This window comes from Myxocyprinus asiaticus, chromosome 1 (genome assembly GCF_019703515.2).
Source record: "Myxocyprinus asiaticus isolate MX2 ecotype Aquarium Trade chromosome 1, UBuf_Myxa_2, whole genome shotgun sequence".
Taxonomy (NCBI): Eukaryota; Metazoa; Chordata; class Actinopteri; order Cypriniformes; family Catostomidae; genus Myxocyprinus; species Myxocyprinus asiaticus.
In genome coordinates this window covers 26,692,418-26,698,417 of record NC_059344.1, presented here as the reverse complement: position 1 = coordinate 26,698,417, position 6,000 = coordinate 26,692,418, and positions in this window count along the sequence as shown.

Genomic DNA, 6,000 nt, shown 5'->3' with positions numbered 1-6,000 from the left:
ACACCGGTTTGGAGCGATTTAGACAACATGGGGTGGAGAATGTTTTCGGGAGCGGTTAAGTCATTCTTGCTATATCTAATCAAGGGAAATAGTTACAACGTTCGTTTTAACGGCACAAACCGAGCACAAATGACCAGCACCGGTTTGGATCGATTTGAGCGAGATGGGGTGGAGAGTGAGGTCACACAGCCCCCCCAAAAATAATGCTTAATATCTCAAACACCAAACCAGCACAAACGTTCATTTTTGCGGCACAAATCAGCACAAACGAATGGAATAGTTTTGGTGATTATTTAATTATATGGGGTGCCAACTTCATGGAGGTCCCCTGAGGTAGTTGGTACAGTACAGCCTCCTTTAGTGTATTAAGCAGTAAACAGAATGCACTCTTGCATAGGTCATATTTTTTGTAGGGCTGATAAAAAACAAAAGGTATTTGGTCACAATGAGTTACAAAACAGAAAAGCATCTCTTTTGATATAAAAGTACAAAAGAAATAGAATAATGAAAAATAAAACTTGTGCATTAGGAGAAGGAGTGTTATAATTTGTTCCACTTAAACTATGTTGTTTGTGAATATGCCAATTGCCTGGATAATGACCTTGGCCCTGTCTGCTCTCACATCTAGAGACTGGTTAAAAGCTGCAGGGATAAGTTTTTGCACTTGTTGTCTTTTTCTAACTAGCTCCGATGATTGGCATATCTTGGTGATGTCGTCTGATATGTGTTAGCATGTTGGACATATTTCCACTCGCATACCATACAGCTGCCTTACAATGCCGACACACCATCCTCGTCCTCTCTACCACTCGCTCTCCACTGCTGCTGTAGTTCCCACACTGCGGATTTAAAACAAGTAGGTGGGTCTTCGAGCTCTTGTGTGTCATCTGAACTCTCCATTCTTGTTTTGGGTTGGTGCATAGCTCTTCTGCTTTTTTCCTGTTGTAGCGGTTAGCAAAAAGTGTTAAATTACAGCACGCGCCCCCTTTTGGATTGAAATGTAGGGTTGCCTGTGACTGACTCAGATGTATTCTTCGTCTGACTGCATGCACCAAACCGTGACGTCAGTACCATGACGAATACATGCACCGTTATACCCCTAGCGGCTACCCAAGATCTCTCCTCTGGTCCATAACCCTCCCAGTCCACCAGGTACTGCATCTGGCCCCCTCAACGACGTGAGTCTATGATCTCTCTGACCATGTAAGCAGGTGATCCGTCTATCTCCAATGGAGGTGGCGGCTCAGGATCCGTAGTTCCGGGGCCAGATGTTGGGTGGACAGGTTTCAACAATGACACATGACAGGAAGGAGAGATGCAGTAGTTAGAAGGTAGCTCCAGTCGGTAAGTTACAGGATTGATTTGTTTTACAATTCTGAACAGACCAACATACCTGGGGCTGAGTTTCCTGCAGGGTAGTCACAACTTGAGGTCTTGTGTAGATAGCCAGACTCTTTGGCCAGGTTGATAGTCGGGGTGGGGACACCTCCGTCGATCAGCTTGGATCTGTTGGGCCCGGACGGCCCGCTGCAATCTGACGTGCACACTGTCCCACATTTACTTGCTCCACCTGAACCAATCTTCCACCGCTGGCACCATAGAGGGTTCAACCGACCAAGGGAACATAGGAGGTTGGTAGCCCAGCACACATTGGAAGGGAGTGAGTCCAGTAGATGAGTGCGTGAGGGAGTTCTGGGCGTATTCAGCCCATGGGAGGAAGTCGCTCCACCTCTGTTGTTCTTGACTGCAGTAAGACCTGAGGTATCTGCCGATTTCCTGGTTTAGTCTCTCCACCTGTCCGTTTGCCTGAGGATGATAACCAGACGTGAGGCTGACGTTGATGTCCAGCTGTTTACAGAAAGCCTGCCAGACTCTGGAAGTGAACTGTGGTCCCCGGTCAGACACTATGTCTTCTGGCAGACCATAGATCCTGAAAACTTGGTGGAACAGAGCGTTAGCGGTTTCCATGGCAGTGGGTAGATTTTCATGGGGATTAGTCTGCATGACTTAGAGAAATGATCAGTGATAAAGTTGGTGGTATACCCATTGGAGTTTGGCAGATCGGTGATGAAGTCAACAGACAGGTGGGACCAGGGTCCCTGAAGGATAGGCAGTGGCTGTAGCAGGCCGGCTGGCAGTTCTCTGGGGGTTTTAGACTTTGCACAAACTTGACATGCTTTAATGTATGCAGTGACATCATTAATGATTGAAGGCCACCAAAATGAGTTATGTACCAGGCCTATCGTTTTCTGGATGCCAGGGTGTCCAGTGCTGAGGGAGGTATGGATCCATTGGATTGTTCTTGGGTGTAACATGCGTGGTACAAACTGTTTTGTTGGAGGGCATTCAGGTGGTGCAGGGTCTGTTTGTTGGGCTTTTTGGATCTCTTCCATGATGTCCCAGCTTATGGGTGCGATGATGACAGAAGGTGGTAGTATAGATTCGTTTTGTAGGTATGTTGTGAAGGGGATCATGACGACAGGAGAGAGCATCAGCCTTGCAGTTCTTACTGCCAGGGCAGTAAGTGACTGTGAATTGGAACCTTGTGAAGAAGAGTGACCATCGGTCTTGTCGTGGATTCAGACGTTTTGCTCCCTTGATGTTTTTGAGATTCTTATGGTCGGTGATTGCTTTGAATGGTTGGACAGAACCTTCAAGCCAGTGGCACCACTCTTCTAGCACAGCCTACATGGAGAGTAGTTCTTGGTTTCCAACATCTTAGTTCCTTTCAGCTGAGTTCAGTTTATGGGAAAAGAAAGCACAAGGATATAGTTTTCCAGGGTTACCGTGGCGTTGAGAGAGAAACGCCCCTATGCCGCAGTCTGAGGCATCCACTTCCACAATGAACGGTTGGTTAGGATCTGGGTGCTTGAGAATGGGGGCAGTCGTGAAACTTGTCTTGAGGGTGTTGAAAACTTTTTGAGCAGAGTCATTCCATGGTAGCTTGGATGGTTTTCCTTTGAGCAAAGACGTTAAGGGGGCAGAGATGAGACTGTAGTTGCAGATAAACCTTGCGTAGAAGTTCGCAAAACCCAGGAAACATTGTAGCTCCTTAACAGTGTTGGGTCTTGGCCACTCTGTGACTGACTTGATCTTGGAGTCATCCATCTCAACACCTCTATGGCTGATGATATACACTAAGAACGTTGTATGGGTAACATGGAACTCACATTTCTCTGCTTTCACGTAGAGTTGGTGTTTCAGCAGGCAGGAGAGGACCATTTTAACATCGTTATGTTGTGCTTTATCTTGGGAGTATATGAGTACATCAATGTAGGCGATGACACGTCTATTGAGGAAGTCTCTGAAGATCTCATTGATGAATGACTGGAACACAGCTGGTGCGTTGGCCAGGCCATAAGGCATCACCTGGTATGCATTGTGCCCCTCGTGGTGATAAATGTGGTTTTCCACTCGTCTCCCTCTCTTAAATGAATCAGGTTGTATGCACTTCTCAAATCCAGTTGTGTGTAGATGCGTGCTTCACGTAGTTGTTCTAGGGCAGACGGAACAAGAGGGAGTGGGTACCTGTACTTGATTGTTACAGTGTTCAATCCTCGATAGTCAATGCATGGACTGAGCCCTCCATCTTTCTTCTCAACGAAGAAGCCTGCTGAAGCTGGTGAAGTGGAAGGACGAATGAACCCTGAAGCTAAAGCCTCCTCGACGTAAGTCTCCATGGCCATGGTTTCAGGTCATGACAATGGATAGGCTTCGCTCCTAGGGGGTGCCATGTTGGGAAGTAATTCAACAGCGCAGTCCCAAGGACGATGAGGGGGTAGTTGGGTTGCCTTGACTTTGCTGAATACCTCAGCGAATTCAGAATATTCCCTTGGGACCTGGATTTGAGCTTGGTTCTCAGGACTTTTGACGCTGGTAGTCAAACATGGTATGGTGACTGTGACATGAAGACAATTAAACCGACAATAATCTGACCATTGTTTTAACTCACCCTGGTTCCCAGAGATGATGGGATCATGGATAGCCAGCCATGGATGACCCAGGATGAGAGGATACTTGGGTGAGTTGATGATATAAAGGAGATGTGATCTCTGTATGAAACAATCCAATCCGTAGTGTCACTGGAACTGTTTGGTGAGTGATGCCTGTGCCTATAGATGCATTATTCACAGCAGCAAAGTTAATTGTCAGTATACAAGGTACTGTAGGGATATGGAGTTCTCGTACTAGACCTTGGTGAATTAAATTCACGGCAGCCCCTGTGTCGATGAGTGCAGAAACACATTTCAGTTTATCATAAAAGGAGAGCTCAATGGGAAGAGTGAAACTGTGGAGTGTGGAAGATGAAATATTCATGGTACTCAAAACAGTTCTGGAGTCTTGATATTTCTTGCCTGTGAGAGCATGTGGCGTTTTGATGATTCCTTTCACCACAGTAATAACACAGTCGCTCCTTATGAGGATGATCGCGTTTTTCATCAGAAACTCTGGTATAGGTGAACTGCATCAGTTCAGGAGCTTTGGGGCATGCCTTGACTTTGGACTGATGGTTGTAAAGGAGCTAATCCTTGAGTGTGGTGAATTATGCAGTAAATTATCAATCCTTACTGCCAATGATATGAATTCAGTAAGTGTTGCATCCTCACACTTACATGCAAGTTCGGCCTGCAGATTGTAGGTCAGTCCCTCTCTGAACACAGTCTTGAGTGCTGTCTCATTCCATCCACTTTGGGCTGCTAATGTCCTGAAATGTATGGCAAAGTCAGCTACAGAACGTGAACCCTGGTGCACATGAAGCAGCTGAACAGAGACATTTTTTCCTCCCTCTGGGTATTCAAACACTTCATGGATCTGGGAAGCGAAGTAATTGAAAGACGTTTGAATCTGATTATCGCTCTCCCAAACAGCTGAGGCCCAGACTAACGCCTTTCCGGTAAGTAATGTCATCATAAATGCACATTTATTGGACTTCTGACAGAATGACTCTTGTTGGTTGGAGAAATATATTTTACATTGATGCAAAAACCCCTTACATTTCTCTGGTGAGCCATCAAATTTATCAGGAAGAGCGAATCTTACTGGTGTAGCTTGTGGTGAAGGAAGAGAATGGATATAGTGGGTGAGGTTCTCATTTGCAGCTCTTAGGTAGTTAAGTTGTTCCTGGTAACCTTTGAGAAGCTCACTCTGGGAAGCGAATGCAGCCTGGAGCTGAGAAAGTATTCTGTAAGGGACTCGACATGGAGGCGAAGGTAGAATCCATATGCAAGAAGTTATTATAATCAGCAAACAAATCCAAGACACAAGGCAGAGATGTAATCGTTGAAGCAGGCAATGTTGTCGTTTCACAGGTAATCAGTCCAACCAGGCAAACAGAGCAAAACAGTAATCCAGTATCAGTAAATCCGTAAAGTAGGCACAATGGTCATAACAAGTAGGCAGTAAACAGGCAATGAGAATAACGCTTGGTAAGGCAGTGAAACTGGCAATACTTCACAAAGTCACAATGGAAGAGCATGGCTATTTATATGGTTCAAACAGGAAGTAACCATAGAAGAAACGGTACAGTGTCAGTATTCGGGAGAGGGCTCCCTCTGGTGGTCGGCTGAAGGGATACCAGCCTCATTTGTTACAACAATCCTCCAAACTTCAGTATGCTTTTCATTGCAAGAGTCCAATAAATAAAATCCATTAGAGATGTTAGTCCAAAAATGAAGAAATATTGATCAATCTGTCTTTGTTCAGGTTTTATATATTTAACACAAGTTATCATTCCTGTCCATTCTCTGTGAAATCTTGCACTCTGTGTAGTTTCAGTAGCAAAACACCCAAACATGATATTTATGAGGGTCTTACGAACAAAATGCGCCCTCCCAAAATTTTCTGTGCAGTTGTGATTGGGTAGTCATTCTGAATGGCCAAACAGGACAGTCAACACGAGTGACATAAAGATTTGTGTCATCCATGTTTGTCTCTGGATAAAGCCGGCTAATGAAAAGCTAGATAATTTTTGACTGATGGGTCGTGTAGCTAATGAAAAGA